Source organism: Strongylocentrotus purpuratus, unplaced genomic scaffold (genome assembly GCF_000002235.5).
Source record: "Strongylocentrotus purpuratus isolate Spur 01 unplaced genomic scaffold, Spur_5.0 spur5_scaffold_5, whole genome shotgun sequence".
Lineage (NCBI taxonomy): Eukaryota > Metazoa > Echinodermata > Echinoidea > Camarodonta > Strongylocentrotidae > Strongylocentrotus > Strongylocentrotus purpuratus.
Window position 1 is genome coordinate 7,352,461 of NW_022145611.1, and position 24,553 is coordinate 7,377,013.

Consider the following 24,553-nt stretch of genomic DNA (forward strand, 5'->3'; position numbering starts at 1 on the left):
ATATTATATATTTAAGATGTCCCATTCATATCAGTGCCATGTGTTTTTGTTGTTTTCATTTTAAAACTGTTTTTGTTTAAAACCCAGAAGATATCATGGTAGAGCGATAACTTGAAAACATAATGGAGCAATTCAAACTATACATCGCTCAAATATATAGGATGAATTAATTAGATTTGGGGTGTAAAGGTAAAAAAAATATGTGGTTACTATGGTAACTTGAAAAATATTGAAGAAATTTAAAGTCTGTACAAACATATAAGGATGATTGGGGGGGGGGGGGGGTGAAAGGTCAAAGGCAACAGTGTCTTTAAAGTGGTAAAAATCACAGCAAATGTATGGTTCTTCTTCCTTATGAGCAGCCAAAATCAAGAAGCTGATTATTCTAAAGTGAACAACGTAAAAACGTTGAAGCAATTAAACAAACAATTAAGTTCATGCATGTACCTGATTAGAATTTAGCTGGTGTAATTAAGATATTAAAGGTGAAAGATCTCAGGTTCATGAAATCCCATAAAAGGTCCATTGATATAACTTAATAAAAGTCTGATAATTTTTTATAAAAGGGGTGAAGTATTATCTATGAGCATATGAAAAGAGTTTGGGTGCATGAGGTCAGATGATCGATAAGCATATAATGTAGGTGGATGCACATTGGATTTAGAGATGCAATCACATGCATTTTGTGTTTTGATTAATGTGAAAAATAAAATATTCTGAATTTATAATTGCATGTAGGGAAATGAATGACTTGGCTCTCTTTTCTAAGTGCTGCTAATATTAACAAGGTTTTTCTGCTTTTGTTTATGAATTCACAGGGCAGGGAAAATCATGCTAGCTGGGTTGGATTCTGTATTTTTTTTAAATATCGGGTGCATTTTTACTGGGCACAAAACACAAGTCGTTGAGGCATTTCATTAATGTGAGGCCCTAGGTATGCTGCATGCTTGACTTAAAAAATATAACAGTTCCCCCCCCCCCCCCCCCCCCCCCCCATTTATTGGCGGTGGGCAAAACAGTTAGCTAGTAGTTCAACTATCAATACTAGTTCAACGAAAACAGAATGTGAACTTTGTACTAGTCATCGTGTGTTTCATTAAAAAAGCACAGGAGAGTTTAATTATTCATAGCGCCAAATTATGTAACTTTAGATCTATACTAAAATACCCACCGCATAGAAATTTTGGTGTAGAAAAAAAATTGTCCGGGCTCCTTACTGATCACGTGGCCACAGTCAAATGACGTCACGTTTAGGCTGCAAATCAACAAGGAAGAAGGAAGAAAATCCGTGCGGCTAACTCTCCCGTCCGACCGTCTACATTTGATTATTTCCGACACCGCCTACGGATTTATAAAAACAGCACTTTTATTGATTATCTTGAGTATCAGAGAACGATTTTGCTGAATATTTGAAACGGTAAGTAGTAGAAAAGTGTGAAAATATGAGGTAATTGAGACCATTGAGAGAGGTACCTACATGCGTGGTAGAGCCATCGCAGGGCATCATGTCCGCCTAACTCGCGGGCGCGGGTACGGTACAAGCTGTGCAGTGTGCCCGAAGCTGTGACTGTATGATGTCTGCAGATTCGTGCCAATGTAGCTGTGTAGATAGCTGTAGTCTGGTAGTGTAGTGCAGTTCGGACGGTACAGTATACATGTAGCCCAAAAATGTTGTCTTTTTCGTCCGTTAGCCTCTTATTTAGGTAGGGTTAGCTCCTCTCTTAGAGACAGAAGCCAACCATAGGGTCTGCTCTGCAAACTGTGGTGTGTGGGGCGGAAAAAACTTTCTTAGTTTTAGAATTCAGAAATCATTTCAAATTTGATAAAAATAAAATTATGAATATGAGACTAGATCTACGACAAAGTACCAGGTGATGCGCAATATTGATTAAGCATAATGATAGATATCACAAAGTTCACGAGAAAACCAGAGCTACATACATGTACCAAGTGTCACACATTAGGCGTGACATCACGCATTTCGAGGGTCTGAAATCGCTCTCACGCACGACGCGCACGTTAAATTTAAAAAAAACGCTATACCTAATATATGTGTGTTATAACCTCGCACGCGCCGAATAATGAAAATGTTGCGCATTGCGGATCTTTGAACTTGGCGCCTCTGAGAAAACAAGCAGAAATATCGACTTAATGAGGGGAAAAATCCATAAAATATCAGCTTTCTAGCAGTAGGTAGCAACCAAAATCGCAGTTGCAAGAAGCTGCAAAGTATGTGGGAAATAGGTACGCACGTAAGTTTGCCGATTGACTGCATTACTGTTTCGTTAACATGATATTGATCCACCCTTGTCAAAACCAATGCAGTCAGCTCACAGCCAAAAATTGAGCACGCCTTACGAATGAAAAAAAAGATTATGTGCAAGTGCGCCCTCTAGTGCCGAATGACGAACACTAGCCTGAAAAGAAAAAAAATGCTATAGATCTATGCTCACTTCTATGTAGACAAAAATAACTGTCTGGTATGGGTCATTCTTTAATAAAACTGACATTTGTCGACATTCCCCATACACAGACGGTATAACCGTAGTATAGGCTGTGTGGGGAAGATATCACGTCTAGATTTTAGTTGTAGGCCCCTCCCAGAGACATGACAAACTTGAGGAGAAATGCATAATTTCTCCTCAATTGCAGTAATTTTCTAGATATGACTGTTTCGTAAGTCGGTAAGAGTTCCTTTTGTACCCTACCCTTCCCCCCCCCCCACATAATTGAAAAATGAAATAAAAGGACTTACCAAGCTTTTGGCTGCTTCTCGATGATCCACGGCAAGCATTCTGACCGACAGAAATCAAAATGGCGGCTTATGAATATTCCGGTAGAGGTGTCATGGACCAGTGGATATGTCACCGGACTGAGGATCACAAGGTTCGCGGCACTAATGTCCTTTGGCAAGACATTGATCTACATTTGCCACTCTCCACCCAGGTGTTAAATGGGTACCTGGTAGGATGCAAAAGCTAATGTGCTTAGATTAGCAAGTGTGCGCTTGTAAAAAAGGCGCCTGGCTGGAATGCTCCCCAGGGAGTGGAGAATGTGCATACATTGTGTGCCGGTAAGCCTGAATCAGATGACCGGGGTAATAATATTTCTGTAAAGTGCTTTGAGAGGGCCTTCGGTCCTGAAAAGTGCATAAGAACTAGCTATTGTTATTATTATTATTATTCAAATACGATATGAGGATGGATCACCTTAGTGCATCGCGTCGAGGATAGCGCGCGCACAAACGTGAAGCAGACAACGGAAGAACTCAAACACGCACGTCTATGAGTGAGGTCAATGGGTGGAGACTCAAAAACTTTGTCATGAATATTCATTACTTTGATTCAAGATGGCTGACGATAGTCACAGTCTGAGGACAGTCAAGTGGAAGAGATAATAACACTTTTTTGAAGAATTTTTCATATGCAGAGGTCCAAGGTTCATATTTTATGAATGTTTATCATGTTTGTAATCATTTGAAATACCAATTGTAGTTGTTTGTGCCTGCGATTATGACAAAAAAGGATTAAACTTAGAGTCGGGGCAGTATCGTCTTATCGTATACCCGTAGACTTTATCTTCCACGTACGATGGAATAGGCGATCATTCAGTCTCTATATAAGGAGGTCTAGTGGAGCCAGACGTAGTCTCAGTGGAACAATCAACGATATAGAGAGACTGAAGCTTTTGGTCCAACTTCTATGGTGCCTTGCTTTTAAACCCATAATAATAATAATATAACCTGAAATATTGCTTTCCCCTGTGGCAAGGGCCATTCAATGCCATGCTTCTGATGAGGTCATCACAGTGAAAAAAATACACGGGGGCTTAGGGCGAATTTGCCCCCGAAATGCCCCAAAGAGCCCCCAAAAATCAGAAAAGAGCCCCCGTAAATTTGCATACATGTAGAGTTCAATGCAAACTTTTTTTTAGAATGTTATTTTTATGCAGGCAAGCTTGAAAAGTAACCCCCAAAAAATAAATATTATTTTTTTCCCTGGGTCATCAAGCCCGCACTGAAGGTGAAGGCCAAGGCCAAACCCAAAACAAAAGGTCTTCGGCCTTACTTTATCTTCTATGACTATACGAAAAAGTCTGATACCTGTATCACATTGAAAATTTAATCATGACATGAACATGACATGAACTGTCGCTAAATATGGACCGTGTTGATTTTGAGCTGGCCCAATAGTCAGTTTTGACCTTGGAGTAGAGTAAGGACTCAGGCCAAAAGGGAGCGGGTTTACATCCAAAGAATTCCCTACCGTAATTAACGTTTTTTTTTTTTTTTTGCCGACTTTTTTTTTGCCGACTTAAAACAGTAGAGGACCTAGAATAGAACCTTGTGGTATGCCGTGTAATAGAAGAAAAATTGGAGGAATTATTATCATCAACTACATATTGAAATCATTCAGAAAGATTACTTTCAAACCAAGATGACATACAAATTTGAGTGTTGTTCTAGTTTCCGAGTGGTGAGTGAACACACCGATTACTGAGCTGGGAGACATTGCCAGGCATAGCGCCAGGTAGAGGGGCATAAATCGAAACTTTAAAAAAAAAATTAAAAAATCATTTTTTTTTTTTTTTGGGTGTACCGTGTATAAACCGGACCCCCGACTTTGAATTTTTTTCGGCGGCAAAAAGGTGCGGTTTATACACCGTTAATTACGGTAACTTCTTTGAAAAATATTTGCTATCTACACTGCAGCATGATCTTGTTTCCATACAATTCCTTCAATGAGATACCTCTATCACATTGATCGATTGATATGCAAACTTTTTGAGCTAACGATCTCGCTCCTTTGCTGATATTGCTGGCAGAGTGAGGAGACCATGAGCCTGATCAGCCAATAGCAATACCAGCAGCAGAAATGCTATATCTCTTGCTATTAAGATCGATGATGTTCCCTTGCAACTTGGCCTTCATTTCATCCTGTGAATCAGTACAAAGTATACTTTACTGTGACAGGACTAATTATTTTGCAATGATTCGTCTACTAACCCAGGAAGCTACAATTGCCGTAAATTGATTCACAAAAGACCTCTCATGTCACATGTAGTAAGGGGTTAAAGCCCCACTGCACTACTTAGAGCTACTTGCGCCCTTTATATAGCAAACAATGCCTACTCGGTGACCATTGGTCCCCCACTGTCCCCTTTTTCTTATGTTAATTGAGAGCTGATTTGATGAGATAACCACCTGTCAGTGACCTTGCAGGGAGGTCTGATCCCTCCTGGCTAATCTAGTGCAGATGGGCTTTAAGTTACTTAGAAGAAAAAAATCTCAATAATTTCACCATCTAAAATCTTGGACTGGTTCCCACCCCAATTTGAAAAAGAAAAGGAAATAGAAGTGATATTGACATGTTATGATAGTGAGTATTATATTTTTGATCAAGGAAATCCTGTTCAGTGATTGGTCAACATAGCATCATGTGACCAAACATAACATTGCTATGATGTAACCCTGACGTCATCAATGGTATAGTGCAAACTATACCATGGATGACGTCATATATATGCGATTGACAAAGATCAATGTGCTATCGGTCGCGGTCTGCACTGCTCTCACTGCACTCTACACAACTTCAGTGACAGTTAACACAATTATTATTATTATTATTATTTTTATGAAGGTTGGTTTGAAATAACCCTGTAAACGATCATCGGATCGGCCGCTGATACCGATCCGATCGGGGGGTAACCGGGGAATAATTTCCGATCGCCGATCAATTGAAATGATCAGAAAAAAATCGGCCATTTTTTAAAAAAAATTTTTTAATGACGAAAATTTTCAAGTTTTTGGCTGGGATTATTTTGTCATTTGGAGTTGTTGTAGACCCTGATTGTTGATATTTAGTGCCTTTTCATGACTTTGAAATTAATAATATTGGTCTAAGAGCAGAGGCAAAACATGCGGGCCGCCATCTTGGATTATAATGTAGGTTTTCTTTTTTTTTTTAATGACGAAAATGTTCAAGTTTTTGGCTATCAAATGCTCCAAAAAAGTTCATGGCTGGGATTATTTTGTCATTTAGAGTTGTTGTAGACCATGTTTGTTGATATTTAGTGCCTTTTCATGACTTTGAAATTAATAATATTGGTCTAAGAGCAGAGGCAAAACATGCGGGCCGCCATCTTGAATTATAATGTAGGTCTTCCAGTTTGATGAGAAAAGAAAACTCAAATTCCTTGAACTTGGCTTCAAGAGTTCCATTACCAGTGATATTGTAAACATGCTGCATGTTTTTATCGTATTAGCTTAAAGGTAATAGTTTTGGAAACGCCCCCCCCCCTCTCAAAAAAATGAAACGGAAGCTCTCATTACCAATCGTGTGAAAGAATATGTTTTGACTAATACGTGATGATACAAATTTTGCCAGGACACCGCCTACTAATTGATATATTTGGTAAATCATTATATCTATTGGGACCAAATGGATATCGCGCATGTGCATGCACGTGTCGCATAGTCCATATACCACTTTTTGTGTACAGTGCTTGTAACTTTACCAATACAAAATTTCTTATCATTTTGATGATTCCAGAACCTTGCAGTACACACCAATACTTATATGCTAGATGATCAACCTTTTCTGATCGATTCCACAACGTTTCTTTCACAATGCAATCGCATGACCAGAACTGGTCTTTATCTTTAATCTGTTTTCTTTCAAGCAAGTTCACACTTACATTGGGCAACACTACAAAGGCCATTACAGAAAAGACAAGTTTCACATAATTTGGATATCAACCAAGTCTCTATTTCAAGCTCTTTCTTAGAAATCTGTTGTAAAGATGTATGAGAATAGAAAGGCAACCGAAAACGCCTTAATTTGAAGACTTGGGATAATTGATGTTCTACACTTTCCATCAGCTTTAATAGCTTGTAATCCTCTAATCATCTAATCATGATTTTATGTACTAGCACAGATTTGTATTTTGGGGGGGGGGGGGGGGAAGGGGGGGGGGCAGTGACCCAAACAGTAAACAGTACATTAGTGCTGTAAGTCAGACGCTATGTTCGTGTTCGGTTCGGTTCGGCAGAGTTCGGCAATTTTTCACCCGAACTTGGTTCGGTTCGGGGTTTGGTAATAGCAAGCAGCGTTATAGCCACGGCTGTCGGCACTGGGCGGGCCGGCCAGCCTGCCGGGCCCGACCAGCACGGAGGACCTCTGCACACTGCTTCCGATCAGTACGAATTTCACATTAAAAACTGCTCTAAACGTAATTATTTGTGAAGAAAAATACTACTTACATTCGTATTTCCGTCTTAAATCGTGTTTTATTTTCAATTTTAAAAGAATCATGTTTTCAATTTGTCAATAAATGATATTTTTTAAAGATTTTCCGAGACGGTTGTTGTCTAATGTTAGAGTCACGAAAGCTGCATTCTTGAATAGAAATTCAGGCTCGTCAATAACTGTTTTGTATAAGTTTTTATTTTTAATAGGAAAAATATAAAATCCCTATTTTTCCTGAATAAATAAATACCATACTATAAGATATATTTATGTCATTATTTATATTGTAAAATTTGTCCGATATTTTTACAATTAAAATATTAATTTTTTGTTGAATGGGTTTGAGCTGAACATATTTTGATCACGCACATGTATTCTTGTTTATGGCTTGCGATCGCGACGTAGCATGGTCAGGATTTGGGATTTAAATGGCCCCAGTGAAGTCGCGCCCACCACGGGATAGGCATAAATCACAAAGGCGGAAAATGGGAAAAAAGTAAATATAAAATGAGCAATCATGGCATGAAAAAAAGGTACAAAATGACAAGTTTATTAGCTTGCAAAAACTTTTATATTTTTCTGCCGAACATCCGAACCAGGCCTTTGCGTTCGGTTCGGTTCGGTTTTTTTTTTGGAAGTGCCATGTTCGGCGAACTTCCGTTCGGTTCGGCGGTTCGGCTACAGCACTACAGTACATGAGCTGTTATGGCTGATATACTAATTGCTGCACAAGCAAGCAAAATATTTACAATTGATATATGCCATGCATAAAATTTAAGGACAAGTTGTCCAGCTTTACACCGCAGGTATGCATAATAATAATGATAATAATAAGAACGGTGCTTATAAAGCGCTTACCACAGAACTCTCCAAGCGCTATAACAAACAAAATACAATGATAAACAATTACATATCAAACAAAACAAAAAGGTAAATCCAAATACACCTACAAATTACAATACATATGAAATGCATGACTATATACCCATAAATTCCTGCTCAATGAAGGATACCATATGCTGCAAAATATCTGGTTATTGTATGACTAATTTGAAATTATAATTGTACTGAAACAGAGGATGAACAGCACTAAACATTTCAATATGTAACTCAGCTGCTACATGTAGCTCTATGTAAATGTATGGTACTTTAGAACTACATGTCAATTTATACACAAAATGAACAAGCTAGAATGTATGCCAATTTGAAAACCAAAATTCTTATGACTCAGCACATAAAGTAAATGATCTTATCAATGAAAGTGTGTTATTTTGACATTGCTATTACATGTACTTTGATTTATGAATTACATGTACTTTGAGTTATGTCTATAATATAAATTTAGAGTAGGTATAAATTTTGTTGCCTTGTTGGCATTGCCAAGTTTAGGGTTGACTAGTCCACAGCAGATACATATAGATTGTGTCCATTTATGTAAGAAGATAAGATATACTATACTTTCGAACTATTTAAATTCATTGAGAAAATTTATATTGCAATATAAAGCTCTGTTTGAGTTGAATTGAGACAGTAGGATATGGAGTGGAGGGAGGGGGGGGGGGGACTCGCAAGGTATGTTTTTCGTTATTGCTAACATTGTTGAATACAGGCATTGTGGGGCTTCCCATGATAATGAATGATGTGTAGCAAAATCATTTTAGTGCAACAATTAAAAACTTAATAAGTGGCAGATGTTAAACTGGTAGACATCATGATGTGGGCATACCCCTGGGCATTTTTTCTCATCCCTCTTAGTTTTTTTTTTTTTTATAAACAAAAATTAAGTTCAGAAGTTGGGGTTTCAACTTGGGAAGAAAACCTGTAGAATGCCATAAGACATTACTTCATTCTTTTTTCTTTGTTTATAGAGAATCTGAGAGCTGTGAATGTACAATGTAGGTATACCTCAGAGGCTCAATGCCACAAAGATAAGCTTGGGCAAACAGCATTGACCTTTAGAAATATGCTTGCCCCAACAGACTAGCCTTTGACTAGGCCTTTCTGCTTTAATAGGCACTCCTCCCCCCCCCCCCCCCCCCAAAAAAAAAGCAGCAGGTGTCATCTAGTCAAGTGGCTTGAATAGTGTACATGGGTGTATTAGGTCATGGATTTTAGCCCCAGCGTGTTGCCCTAATGTCCTTTGACTAGACAATGACATTAATCTATATTTTGCCCTTCTCAACCCAGGTGTGATGAGTGGGTACATTCCTCGAAATGCACTGTACACTGGTAATGGGTGCTTGAAGGGAGTACATCCTGACGAGACTATAGGCGCATTTATACTGTCAAATACCTCATTTTGAAAAGTCGCGATGTTTCGTGCACCCGGTTACACTTGTGCTGAAACATCACCGACGGAGATGTTCAGCGATGTTTTGGCGTGTTTCGGTTGGTAATGCGCATGTGCAGTCTTCCCGACCTTTGACCCCGGCCTGCTATAAGATTTTTAGCGCGCGCAATTTCCAGCTAGCGCTATAGCTAGCTAAATAGCGATTCATCCCATGCGCATGCATGCGATATGTTTAGTTTATCTCGCGTGTAGTATTTGAGGCAAGAGTGGATAAGTTACGAAGTACGGACTACGGCTGCTGATTCAGTTTTCCCAAATTCAATCGAAATCTAGTAGTAAAAACGATATGGGAAGGTTAAGAAAATCATCGTTGTTAATTGGAATTATGAGAATTCGCCGACGTCGATTAATTAATTAATCTAACAAAACACTCAAATACTACTACTAGACAGATATGGCCAGACGGGAATAACGAAGATTGAATAAAGGATGAGTTAACGGAATTGGAACAAACGGAGCTGAATGAACGGATAACACGCGCGACGATGGAAATGCTATAAATATCACACGGGAAGAACGTGGTTTAAAAGAGCGCGGGTAACAATCCGGAAGTGCCGGAAGACACGTGCCTAACATCGCGATGTTACAACTGCGAGCGGTTATACTTGCCAAACACGCCAAAACACGCCAAAACACGCCAAAAGATCACACTTCGTTTTGGAATGTTTGGGGCTTGGCATGTCTGCCGGTAAAGCGTAGTTGCCCTTGGTAACATCGCGGCCAGGCTCCGGTTTGGCATTTTTTGGCGTGTTTGGATGACAGTGTAACTGCCCCTAATGTGTCTTTCCCGTGGCCCTACTCGGGGCCAATCCGGTATAATGCGACTACGGACAATGCGACCACAGCAATCACGTGCGTGTCCGCGAAACCAAAGCGTGAGGAGAGCTTGGGTCTGTTTCGCGAAATGCTGACCATATAGCGATTAAGTCGCTGACTACAGTTAATCAAGTCCATTCACTTACATGCAGTTGTCCAAAAGAAGACATAGATGGCGTTAACCAGTATTTGCCAAGCTATACTCCCTTTAAGCTAAAGTAGAGTTTGATAATTTCCTAAGTAATGTGAGGAAAGGCATCTAGAGAATTTATATAGAACATAGCATAATATTATTGCAGACTTGTAAAAAAAAAAAATACTAAGGGAGGAGCGGTTTGAAATATAATCCTTTTGCTTGTTATCATATATCAAGAATATTTTTAATGGGATAATTGCGTCAATATACATGTTTCTTGAAGAGGAAATGATAAGAGTAGAACTAGAAGTATAATCATGCCTTTCTGTTTTGTTTCCAATAGAGCAATGGGATAATAATTTGAAGTACCATCGACTTGACTGGGGAAAGAAACCATGGGAAAATATCGTGAACAAAGCACATCCACGCTGCTTGAATAGCCACAAGTGTAATCACTCGGCAACTATAGCCATTCATAGGTATTGAAGCAGACGAGTAAGGGCTGGCATGTTTGTATTTGTACCTTTGACACAAAAGAAAATGAATGCAACTGAGCCATGAGATTCTGAATCTGAAAGTGGGAGAGAACCCTTCAGACAGGAATTCTGTTGAACTCTAATGGGGCAACAGTGTTGCGAGTTTGCTGTACATGGTAAATATAAACAGCAGGAATACAACACATACATGTACATGTATTAGGGCCATCACTTTGAATGCACTTTGACCCCATATTGATTGCCCTGCATATTGAACTACTAGGAGGAAAGATTGACATGAACAAATATTGATTTGACAAAAATTATCATATTGAAAATTCATCGTACATCAGGCCTTGATTCTAACAAGACTCTATTTGTCCTACATGTATAGTCAAGGACAAATGACTCTCCTAAATCTTTTAAAGCCCCACTGCACTACTTATAGCTACTTGCGCCCTCTATATAGCAAACAATGCCTAATCGGTGACCATTGGTCCCCCGTGGTCCCCTTTTTCTTATGTTAATTGAGAGCTGATTTGATTAGATGACCACCTGTCAGTGACCATGCGGGGAGGTCTAATCCCTCCTGGCCAAATTAGTGCAGATAGGCTTTAAATGTTTGAAATATTTTCAAGGGTTCACAATATTGCTAAACATTGTCAATTGTACATGTACATGTACTGTACATAGTGACCAAAGGTTCAGTTTTGGTAGCTGCTTCATGGAACATAAACAGTTCACAACTTATTTATTTATATCTTTACCAAGTTTGTTTTAATTATTTTTTGTATAATTCAACCAGTCCACCTTTCATTTTTTAGTTACAAAAAAGACAATAAAGATCAAATTTACAAGGGGTATGAATACCATTTGTTAACTATACACCGTACATGTAGATTGGGAAATACTCTAATAAGATATGCATTATGTAACTGTGAATGAATGATTAACACTGTATCTAGAATGGGGGGGGGGGGAGGGGCAGGGGTCTTCAACCCGTGTGGAAATGTGGGATGAAACCTTTCAAATGTGCACCTTGGAATCCTACTATCAAGCATTTTGACTTGATGTACTTTCAATTTGAACTATTATGTAACAACATTTTTCTAAATACTGGTAATTTATAATGTTATTATATTTTCCCTTTAAACAAATTGTCAGTTACATGTATTTATAGTTACAAGTCAATAATCACAATTTCTAAGTAATAGCTGCATTTACAGGTAGGCTGTACATGTACATGTATGTTTCTTGTAATTATGAATGCCTCATTAAATACTAATACTTAGTGACCCAAATTCTCAAAGGAGATTTATCTTAACCCATGGTTTAAACATGAGTGCAAAATAAGTGTACCTTGCCTTGCGCGCCTCTGATATTGGACCTCTGACTGTAGCCCTTATGATGCGCTATTTTTAGACGATGGGTTTTGTAAATGAAGATTTAAACCATGGGTTAAATTTAAACCTCCTTTGTGAATTCAGGCCATTGAGATTGTTGAATGGGCAAAATGTGAACCTAACTACAGTTTTATACAGTACACATTCCCAATTTTGATATGGTCTACAAGTATTAAGCATGATGATGAAGTGCTATTGTGTCATACTCTTACCATCATCATACACGTACTTGTAGGTTGATTCTGAGATTCATTCAGGTATTCATAGTGAACAGTAGCTCCACATTTCCTGGAAGTCATAATTGTCACCCAGTATAATTATATCCCTTATATATTTTTTTTAGCTGTTACTCTGGAAAAGAGTTGTTTTAACTTCTGGATAGCCGCCAGGGGAAGAATAGATAGTTCTACAGTCACCTAGACTGCAGGAAAGTCTGGGGCCCCCGTCTTATAAAGAGTTGCAATTGATTTGAATCAATCTTCATAATACAGGGCCATGATGTAAAACAGTTTTATTTTTAGTGCTCTTTCTCAGTCAAACTATTTTATACATTACAGCCTGGTTGATTGTTAGGTGCTTCATAAAGTTATACCACACCTGACAAATTCATAGCTTTCATACCATAAGTACAGACCTTTGACAGAATTTTCTTAACCTGACTCTATGTTCATATTTTTTTCTTCTCACGAGACTGGGGGGGGGGGGGGGCAAATTGCCCTCAGCCCTGATTTTGTTTTTCTTCTGCTGGCTCTCAGGCAACAAATATTAATTGAGCTAGGTACACAATGTTCACTGGTACAGGCAGGCATCGGTTCCATGATGTTCACTACACATAATGGTCGGATATGATCTTCTAGAGGACTAATTAAGTTTTGTGGTCTTGGCTGGGTGAAGGGGGAAGGTGAGGTGAGGCTCGTGTTCTAAATTTAACGCACATTGATTTCAGCAGTCAACAGGAAGGAAGGCATTATTATGGGTAGGCTGAGTGTAAGAGGCAAGCATGGGGAGGGGGCTGGGAGGGGGTGGGGCTGTCAAGACGTCTGCAGACTACTACATGTACAATCATAGTGAGGCCCATGCTATAATGTATGCCTAGGCCTATGGTGAGCCCCGCATGAGCCTTGATCCCAGGACCCGTCACAGAAAGTGCAGTCACACCTGTATTCAAAGGGTGACACAATATACAGTATGTACATGTACATTGTAGGTAGTCTTTAATTGACAGGTGGCCTTTATGTACATGTAGGCTTACATGTTACTTTGGTAAAGCTTTAAATAGAAACACCATTCCAGCGAAAAATAAAATGCAGTCCTTTAACTAGTGTTTCTGTTTAGGTGGACTAGGGAAATTGAACGGTTGCTTTTGCACTATCTGTGCATGCACTATCTGTGCATGTATTGTGGAAAGTTTCAATCCAAATTCACATGTCATATTATTTCTATCATTTTGTGGTTATGCATGTAAATGAATGTGTTTGCTAATGGTGTAGGTTATTGAACTTCATGAAAGTACATGTTGTCATCCATACAGGTTTCACTAGTATTTTCACATCAATTTGTCTTATCCCTGCTCCCCAATGCCAATGTTTCCAAGTAATTTTCATGGATCAGTATGTATTTTATGTACGATATATTTGTGCTGTTCAAAGAATATAAGCTCTAAGGAATATGAACCCTGCTTCAGAGATTTGTGTGCAAATTTGCAGAAGAAAAGGTCCACTTGACTGGTTTAGTATGGACTTTTTTCACCCCTCGTGTATTAATGCAAATACACAATAATGCAGTTTGCTTTCTGCACACACAACAAAAATACATGTAGTTCATGTGTTTCTATATAGATTTTTGCTGGAGAGCTTTCGGAATGAAAGTGTGTATGTGTGTGTGGGGGGGGGGGATGTCCATTCTGCTGGCCCATTTCAGGATTTTCTCCTTACCAACTGCCTCTTAGCCTGAAAAAAATAGTTACATCCAGTAGTACATGTACAGCTAACAAAAAAAACAAAAAACAAACAAACAAAAGAAACCTTAAGAAAGGTAAGTGTGAAATTGGAAATTGCTGTTTTGGCTGATTGCCCACCACAAGTATATCAAGTTTGCAGCCTCAAACTCTTGTCAGTCCTAATGCATGACAGAGTCTGAATTGTATACTATGCTATCTTCTGCACACCATAGGCCCTGTACTATAATTCCTCCAGACATAGCCAGATACTTATGGAGTTAGGTTAGGCTCAAGGCTTTATGGCTCTGTCAAATAGAGTCTGTGCTTGCAGCCTCCCCTTGCAGTATTTGGTTCTGATATTTCAAGTGTATTGTGATGCAGAACAAAACTAGGGTAAGGCCTTCATGTAGATGTGAAGTAAAAATAGAAAAAGAAAAAAAAAGAGGCATGTAAACATATATGTGTTTCATGGAAAGAGATGGATCAGATGGAGAATGGAAGACATGGTGATTGCCCCTTTGGGTATACAACACAGCATCATCAAGGAGGCGGGAATTAACCTTGCTTCAGGTGTAAGGAGTTTTCTTCCTCCCATTGATGCCCGATCCCCAAAGTACAGTTCCCTGATGATACTATGATGATTGACTAGACTGGAACTGACTTCTAATCTTGACTATCACCTTTTATTCCCATTACACCAGTGAGGAAAGATGGTACAGTTTATGCGTTTGTTTACATGTACTCCAGACTCTACCGTTTATATTGCATTGTGAATGAAGACAAAAATTAATCATCTTTAGCCTGGGAGCTAGGCTAAGCAGAGATACGTTTCATCCAGTATGGTGTAGTCTTACAGCTCTAGGTTACAAAATCATCCCTTGCTACCATGGCTACCCTCAAAAAGACGAAATTAATGGAAATTAAAAATAAGCACAGAGGTTGAAAGAATCAAGGTCATTGTGACAACACAAAGGATGTAATTACTCGTGTACCTCGGATTATCTCCCCATTCTGATAGAATATTGCAGGTGTGTTGTTTTTTGTCCGAGTGTGTTTATTTGTAGCATATTTTAGGGTCAAATGGGAAATACTATTCTGATTTTTATTTGACAAATAAGGTACTGTTCAACAATTAAAAGAAAGGTAACAATCTGGTATTTATAGGCAGCAGCATTAGTGAGTAAAACAGAGTGAGTGACAAACATGTTGTGAAATTTTATTTATAGATATTTTATGTATTTTACATGTATTTCACCTCCATGCTCGACAAATTTGTTGTGGTGTTTCAGAGATGTACCAAAAATTGGGGCAAAACAACAGTTTTTTTTCTTCTTTTTTTTCTCGCACAATCGGTTTTGATATTGATAAATTTGATACGTGCCTGTATCTTGTATTGATGTTCAGATATGAAGTGAGCTAAATGTACATGTATGCATCCATGCAGGTCGATTATAGAATACCTTGAGTGTTCATTGTTTTGTATGAAAGTACACGTAACCCTAAAAGATGGATTCTAGTGTCATGTATTTTTGAGGGTTTTTTTTTATTCTTTCTTTCTCTCTCTCTCTCTCTCTCTCTCTGTCTGCTTCTTTTTTTTTGTCTCTATTTTAGACTAGAGGCCAATTTTCTGTGGGCATTTAGAGATTTTCTTTCATTTATTTCTTTTTATAATAATTATTATCTTTTTAAAGATTCCAGTTTCTCTTGTTGGGATTCAGTAACATTGTTATGTTTTTTCTTTGGAGCATGTAAGAAAGATTAAAAATATTATCCTTATAAGATAAATGCATTAAAAAGGCCTATATTTGGAAAGGATGAAATATATCATTAATGCTTTTAATTCTGTTTAATTTTCTACAGGCTATCCAAAAGCATTGGCCAGGGCTGATGAATTGACAAGTTGGGAACACTGTGCTCTTAGTCTCTATCTGAACCAGCAGTACTCTCAAAGAAGAAACAGAGCTGTAAGTCTTTTATTTAAATTTCTATCTTTGTTAATGATATAATCGTATGAGCCACATTTCATATGCGCACATATCCATCCCAACTCCCAAGGAACGCCCAAGGCACCTAACAACATGTATTATACATGTTGCCACTGCTTCTACTGCTACCACTACTACACTACTACTACTACTACTACTACTTCTAAGATTAAGGCCATTTAAAAAAATATACATGTTTAGCGTCCCCGCCCGCTTCCTTTTTGGGGGCAGCCTCCTATTTATTTATTGGGGGGATTTTTTTGATTTTTTTCTTTTCTTTTTTGATTTTTTTTTTTTTTTTTAAAGAAAAAAAACATGAAAAACACTGCTAAAATGGATCTATTTTTGATTTAAAAAAAAAAAAAAGAAGATTGTCGGCCGCCATCTGGAAAAATAGCCCGAATGTCAGGGAAAATGTACCGAGCGGCCATTTTGAAAGAAAAAAAAGGGGAAAAAAGGGCCTCCTCCTTCCTATTTTTCAAAAAAACAGGATGCTAAACATATTTTTTTTTTTTATTTGGCCTAAGAAGAAGGAGAAGAAAAAAAGGAAGAAGAAGAAGGAGAAGTAGAAGGGGTACTATGAGTTGGAGAAGGAGAACTGACCAAACAGCTTAAATTCAGTAAATTTCAGAATGTTAAAATCTCAGGGATACTCATACATATTGGAGAGATGCATAAAAATATAATTCTCAGTGGTAAATTTTGAGTAATCTTGCTTCATCTGAATATGTATTATGTACTACATCATTTGTTTACTTGTGCTGGTAGGGTAGTTTCTTTATTTAGACATGATGGCTTTTATGCGTGTTTGTACATGGAGTGCCGTTTTGGGAACTGAAAGTTTTTAAATAGATTCAGTTTCATCATTCTCAAAACAACAAACAATTCATAGAAATGGGGGTGGTGGTAGTACCAGCACATGGAACTCTTTAGCTCTGATTTGGACAAATACCGGTAGTGGAAGTCCACTTCACATGGAAATAGTCATCACACATGAACACGTAGCATGTTCAGTCGTCAATACTTACAAATCCGTTAAAAAATGCCAGTGGCACATCTTAAGACAAGTTGGTAGTTGGAAATGTAATTGAATGGATCAAAAGCCAACAAAACAAAATTAAATAGAAGTAGTGCTGATTTGCCTAATAAACTCATTTTCAGAATATCCCTGTAAATGAGAAAAAGTGGTACAGTCAAACCTGTCTATAGTGACCACCCAAGGGAAACACAAAAGTGGTCTTTGTAGACAGGTGGTCACTTAAGCAGGTTTGACTGTACTTTGAAAATAAACCTGTCGTTTCTTTTTAAATGTGAGAGTACGGTAGTAATGCCTAAAATCTCAGTTTGAACTAGTTTGACTTTATAAAGCCTTTAAAATGATGTGCCAGTAGTGTTAAAGGTAAAGACCAGTTTTGGAAACGCCCCCCTCTCAAAAAATGAAATAGAAGCTCTTATTACCAACCATGTAAAAGAATATGTTTTGACTAATACGTGATGATACAAATTTTGCCGGGAAACCGGCTACTAATTGGTATATTTGGTATGTTATCGTATCTATCCGGCCTGGATAGATATCGCATAGCCCCATTTACATTTTTCTGTGTACAGTGCTTGTAACTTTACCAAGACTGGGCCAAATTTGTTATCATTTTGATGATTCCAGAACTAGTGCTGTAACATCACGGATATCTCCAATTCCGTTTAACCGCCTGTCAAAACCGGACGGTTTTCGGTTAAACGATTTATTTTTTTTTTTTTTTTTTTTTTTTTTTTTTTTTTTTTTTTTTTTTTTTTTTTTTTTTTTTTTTTTTTTTTTTGCCGTGTGAAAAAGCAGAAAGGTGATTTAACTGAAGGCGCCGATTTGGGCTTGTGAACTGGTCACAAATAATAGTAACAATGTCGTTTTAGAATAATGTGTAAGATCATTAAAGTAAATTAAAAACAGTAGAGGACCTAGGATAGAACCTTGTGGTACACCATGTGTTAAACTTGGATGAATATATATTGAGATCTATTACAAAGATTACTTTCAAACCAAGATGACAGACAAATTGGAGTGTTGTTCTAGTTTCCAAGTGGTAAGTCATCACACCGATTACTGAGCTGGGAGACATTGCCAGGCATAGTGCCAGGTGGAGGGGCATAAATCGAAACTTTAAAAAAAAAAAAATAAAAAAAAAAAAATTAAAAAAAAAAAATTATTAAAAAAAAAAAAAAAAAAAAAAAAAAAAAACGGGAAAACGAAACCGTCCAATTGAAAACGGAATCCGCCATGGGCGGTCGGATACCGGACGGTTTAACGTTTGACTACAGCACTATCCAGAACCTTGCAGTACACACAAATACTTACACAATGTATATGCTAGATCAGGCCTTCTCAACTAGTTTATTAGAAGTGCCAAAACAAAAATGTAATGAGGTTGAAGTGCCAACCTGTATGTTTGGTGACTGTGATGCGAGGGAGCGTAGCCGATACCGGGTGGGGTACAGGGGGCGAAACCCTGGAAGCTAGTGGATTTTAGGGCTTTTTTAGGCCAAGATGTGGCATTTTTAACACCTTTCTATTCCATAAAATATCAATCACAATTTCATATTGAAGTGAAATAATTAGTACAATTCCTGGGTAAATGGAAGTAAATTTATATGTAGTTAATGTGGTGCAATAAAGACGGAAAATGTCAAAATCAAGTGAAAATCAAACAAACAAAATGGCTTGGTTACATTTTGGACTCTACTTCGACTGCGACCTTTTGATTTTGCTGATTTTTTTAATTTTAGAATATAGTTTTTTGATTTTTCTTTCTTTAATTTTAAATTTTTATTTTTATTAATTTTTTTATTAATTTCTTGGAACAGCCGCGCGCCACTCCAACTGACCGCATGCGCCACAAGTGGCGCGCGCGCCGCCAGTTGAGAAGGCCTGTGCTAGATGATCAACCTTTTTCGATCGATTCCACAACGTTTCTTTCACAATGCAATCGCATGACCAGAACTGGTCTGTACCTTTAATATCTTCTGACAGTTTATTTCATATGGAGCTTCTTAAAACCTGTACACCTAGACTAAGTAAGTACTGCTACATGCATGTACATGTAAACATGTACATGCAAATTCTCCCAGAAATAATCTTAACACCATTGTGTGTTAATACTGTTTGGGGAAAAACAAGCTACTACGTTCTGTTTTTGTCACAACATTCTCTGGAAAGCGCATTGTGCACGTCGGGCTGTTTATTATTTCTAGCTAGTTTTGAATCAGATGAACTATGGAATTGAGTAATTAAATTATTCCTCAGATAGTACCTTCAACGAATGTACCTCTTATAAGATTCCCACTACACAGAAACAAAAAGGGCTGTAAGATTAGTTTTGATAGTATTACTGCACATTGCACAGATGCATCGTGGGATAGGTGCCATGAGTTATTGTTTCCTTTTTGATCTGTTTTCATGGAGAAGGATTTGGAGAGACTGAGTCAAAAACATCCTGCCGGATCTTGTTGGATCTAGTATCGGCAGGTTTTTTTTTGTCATCGCTTCAGACGAATTTCCCCCTGAAGTACATGTAGAAAGCCAAAGTTAGAGTTAAAATGTACCTGTAGATCTGTACTTGTATCCGTATACTTTCCCACCATTGAGTTAAATACAGAATTGAATTGATACATGTAAGTGTCTGTTTTGAGTTGATGCCTCCGCCACAAAAGTTGGTTCTTGGTACTTATAATTGTTCTTGAACTTCTCAATTTCTCTATCAGTCTGAAAATCCTATTTTTTTTTTTATATCTCAAGAATTTGTGTGTACTAGAAGGAGCAGTTTCTCTCGCCATCTTGGAGTTAACAAAGCACAGAATTCACGCAATTGTATAGACTGATTTGTTGGTCATTACAGGTACATGTATGTCATCTTATAGGTCAAAGGTCAGCTAAGGTAGACACTTAACAGAATTATTTCATGTGCCACCGTGGTACATTTTACTGGGAGCCATTGTTCTTATAAAAATGAAAATAAAATAAAAATCTGAATACTAGTGAGTATTTTTATAGAGAGTGAACTGAGTTTAAAGGTACTATGTCCCATTTGCAGGCCAAAAAAATGAAAAAGTTAAATTCCAACTGCATTTGAAAGATAATACTAATTTACATGTAGAACTTCCTTAAAAAGGTGGGGCTTGAAAATGTCTTCAAGTGGGAAAATAACGACTATTATTTGTCAAATCGACTTTAGGGCTATAGAGCCCAAAAGTAATAGTCTTGATTTTCAGACAATTGTACCAAATGGTCATATGTTTTATGCTGCTCAAAGATTCAATCAGTTTAATCTTGGCCATCACAAGAAGTGGGTTATTGATGTAGACAAATGCTCATGTACCCTTTACAACTCTTTTCATGTATGTTATTACCAAAAATGAAAAAAAGCCAGTCAGTCACTCAATAGTGTCTGACAGTGAAGTCTAGCAAGTAAACGGGTTTCCTTGCATAATTTGAATATGAGGACACTGCTAAGGTTTATATTTCACAGATAGGACATACATGACATATTCATAATTCCTGCAAAGTTCTACAGAATTTGAGGTTGGCTGCAAAAGGGACATAGTACCTTTAAAGGTCAAAGGTCACCCAATCAATTATTTTAGTACCAGGATGAAGTGAGAGCATAATTTCAGTTTTGTTATTGTGCCAGTAATCCCTACCTGATTGAATGATGAATTAATTTTGAAACAGAAACATCATGTTTTGCCAATCAATCAAGGTTGTTTGTGGAGCAGAACTGCCCTGGGCTGGAAGGGAAATAATAGGAGATCCTACATTGTATTTTTACATGTAAAACCTTAATCACAAGTATGTGGTAAACTTCCTACGTGCTGCAAAAATAGTCTGCGAGCACAGACTCTAATTTGGCTCTTTTTACCACAATTTTCAAAGCCTTGAGCAGAGTCTAGATCTGTCCGTTTCTGGGTGTGTTGAGGAGCGGCTTAAAGATAAACTCCAGTTCTGGTAATGCAATTGCATTGTGAAAGAAAAGGTGTGGAATGGATCAGAAACAGTTGATCATGTAGCATGTAAGTATTGGTGTGCACTGCAAGGTTCTGGAGTCATCAAAATCATAATAAATTTGGCCGAGTCTTGGTAAAGTAACAAGCACTGTAAACAGAAAGCTATATATGGGACAACACACATGGTGTCGGGGCTAGTACTACCTTGATTTCCTTGTCTTTCTATGCTCATTACTCAGCCATTAGGCCTATATATTTTCTTCCAAAATTGTTTGGCACATGTCATTTATTTGTAATCTTGAACATTCAGTGTAAGTTTCGTTTGATTCTGTGAGAATTAATTTTCTTTTTTTTACCAGAACTGGAGTTTATCTTTAAGTACAGAGGCTATTGTAGTCTCATATTGCAGACACTGTTATGCACAAGTCGATGACTGATGAGGCTTTGTGCCTGCAAACTAAATAACTAGAGGGATTGGGGAATAGGTAGCTGCAGACAACCAGAGCCCCTCAGTAATTTATTCACTTACAATCTGCTTTATATTATGAGATACAGAACTGTAAAGCCTATGATGCTTCATTCCGAAATGTATTTCTAATTTACCATGGCAGATTTCCCTTTTTCAGATGGTTCACCTCATGTGTGAGCAAGCCACAAGACGGACCTTGAGCTCATTATTGGTCCAATTCTTTCTCCTCCCTGAGTACTTTTTTTTAGGAAGAAGAGAAATATTTCCAGACGTATGAAACGCCCTTGCCTTGTGTATAATTTCAATGCAGATGATCAAGCCTGCTCATTAATGGGACACAATGGGTAAACAAGTTGTACACCTGTGTTCCAGTTGGGGAAAACAAGTAATTCCTGAGGGCTGTGAGCTCTTTGGGGATTTACGAAAGGAAATGTGGATTTTGTCGTAACAATTCATCTGCTCTTTTATTTTTTCTAACCTGGGCTTGTGTGAATGAAACAATCCCATATTGGGTGTATATCAATGATTCTTATTAACTGAATTGTATATTCAGGGGAAAAATTTAGACAGTTTCACTGTGATTACCATACATTGCATGTACAATTTTATTGTTGGGTCTGGTTAGAATTTTAGTTTCTTTCACTAGGGTTCTTCCGAGTTGAACTATCGTCAGATTTTTATCAAAAAGGTAGAGCCTGTTTTTTTTTAAAGGTCTATTTATACTCTTCCCATAAATTGTAATGGGATTATGTCAAACTTTAAATATGTATTGCGTACCTTTGTTACCTTTAATAATATTAATTAATGATCAGTAATGATTAGATATGATATTGATAAAAAATGAGAGAGAAATCTGGGTTATACTAATTTTCTTAAGCATAACGTTTTTTGTATTTCTCCTGGTCTAGAAAATGTAAGGAGCAGGCTACATCACCTTAACTATTGTCCAAAGTAAACCCATGAAGTTTGTGCAAGTTTGTTGTTTGAAAAGGATAAGATCAGATCAAGATATATATGGAATGGATGAAGTCTGAAATCCAGTTTGAGATAAATAATGTAACGAAGGAGGTATGGAAGGTGACGCACTGCTCACAATTGATAGTACTGGAGATCATTTTCTAGCTTTTGTAAATATCAGATCACTTATTTCTGCAATGGTATTGAAACAGCTTTGACAGTTTGGGCAAAAGAAAAATATAAACTTATCTAACAAAAGAGTATGAAGGGTTAGTACAATGTATAGGAAGGTGGAGAGAAGATGAATACATTAAATGGGGAGGAGAAGGGGAAGAGAGGGAAACGAAGAGGAGGAGGGCAGGTGAAAGAGGAGAGGAGGAGGGGAGAGAAAACGGGGAGGAGGAGGGGAGAGGAAGAGGAGAGAGGAAAGGAGGAGAGGAGAGGGAGAAGAGAAGGAAGGGGTAGGAAGAGGAGGGGAGGAGGAGGAGGGGTAGGAAGAGGAGGGGAGGAGGAGGAGGGGTAGGAAGAGGAGGGGAGGAGGAGGAGGAGGGGGTAGGAAGAGGAGGGGAGGAGGAGGAGGGGTAGGAAGAGGGGAGGAGGAGGAGGGGTAGGAAGAGGAGGGGAGGAGGAGGAGGGGGTAGGAAGAGGAGGGGAGGAGGAGGAGGGGTAGGAAGAGGAGGGGAGGAGGTGGAGGAGGGGGTAGGAAGAGGGGAGGAGGAGGACGAGGAGGAAAAAAAATAGGAAACAGAAAGGATGAGAATGAAAAATGATTGACTTTGTGCTAGAAGAAATCGTAGGGGATAAGGGATAAGAAAAATTAGGATGATTAAGAAAAGGAAAGGAGGAACCAGACAAAGAAAAGTTTATGGGGAAGAAGAGTGTTAGTTGTAGGAAAGATGGATAAGGAAAAATTGTCAAGAAGGAGAAGAGGGGAAGAAGAGAGAGACCATGGAAAGAGATCAAGGAGCAAGGTTCTCACAGATTAAGGACGAAGTGGAAAGCTAGAAGAGTTGTAAGGTAGCAAGAGGAAAAGATTAAAACGAAGAAATCAAATAAATAGAACTGAATAAAATTTCTGTCAATGACTTAAATTACCTCAAATTACGAATATAGTTTTAATGTACATACATATATCGATTTCCAATATTTTTGTCCATCTTTCTACATCATTATTACTGTTTTTCATGATGCTGCCTATACCATCTTTCCTAATCTACCCCATATTTATATTTTACTGAGCAGTTCAAACAAAAAGTCACAATTGTTCATTATTTCTCTATCAACCATTTTAAAACTTACAACTCTATTCTGCACAGTGCTCTTTAAATGTCACTCCTGTAGGGAAAACACATTTTCTTAAATTGCATGACCTTTACCGCCACATAACAGCACAACTCTTCAACAGAAATCATATTTTTTTTTACTGATTTCATATTTTTGGAATACTTCAGATGTCCTGAAAGTCTGTAAACATTGGACGTAGTGTGTGTATGTAAGTGGTTGGTGTGGGTGTGTATTCTCACATTTGTTTACATGTACCTAAATACACTGCAAATCCAGCGCCAAATTGCTCTCTAATTTGCCACACACACACACAAATCATGTTTTTAAAGTAAGAGACTCAAAATCGGAGCATACAAACATGCCCAGTACTTGAACGAGTCAACAGCAAAGCAGCAAAGGAGATAGCAGGCGGAAAAAATGTAAGAGAAAATGTAGTAAAACAAGCTTGGCTCAAATTGACAACAAGAATCAGATGAAAGTGGTTCGCAAATGACAGGAA

General features: G+C 37.9%; 1 protein-coding gene across 1 annotated transcript in view; it reads left to right on the forward strand.

Annotated features, from left to right (window-relative positions):
* Nucleotides 1–1,250: 1,250 nt before the first annotated feature.
* Nucleotides 1,251–24,553, forward strand: part of LOC582192 (RAC-gamma serine/threonine-protein kinase) — a 75,120-nt gene continuing 51,817 nt past the window's right edge. The window contains exons 1-2 of the mRNA XM_782153.5: nt 1,251–1,417; nt 16,228–16,331. The gene's annotated coding sequence lies outside the window, so the exon portion shown is untranslated. The remainder of the gene's footprint in view (nt 1,418–16,227; nt 16,332–24,553) is intronic.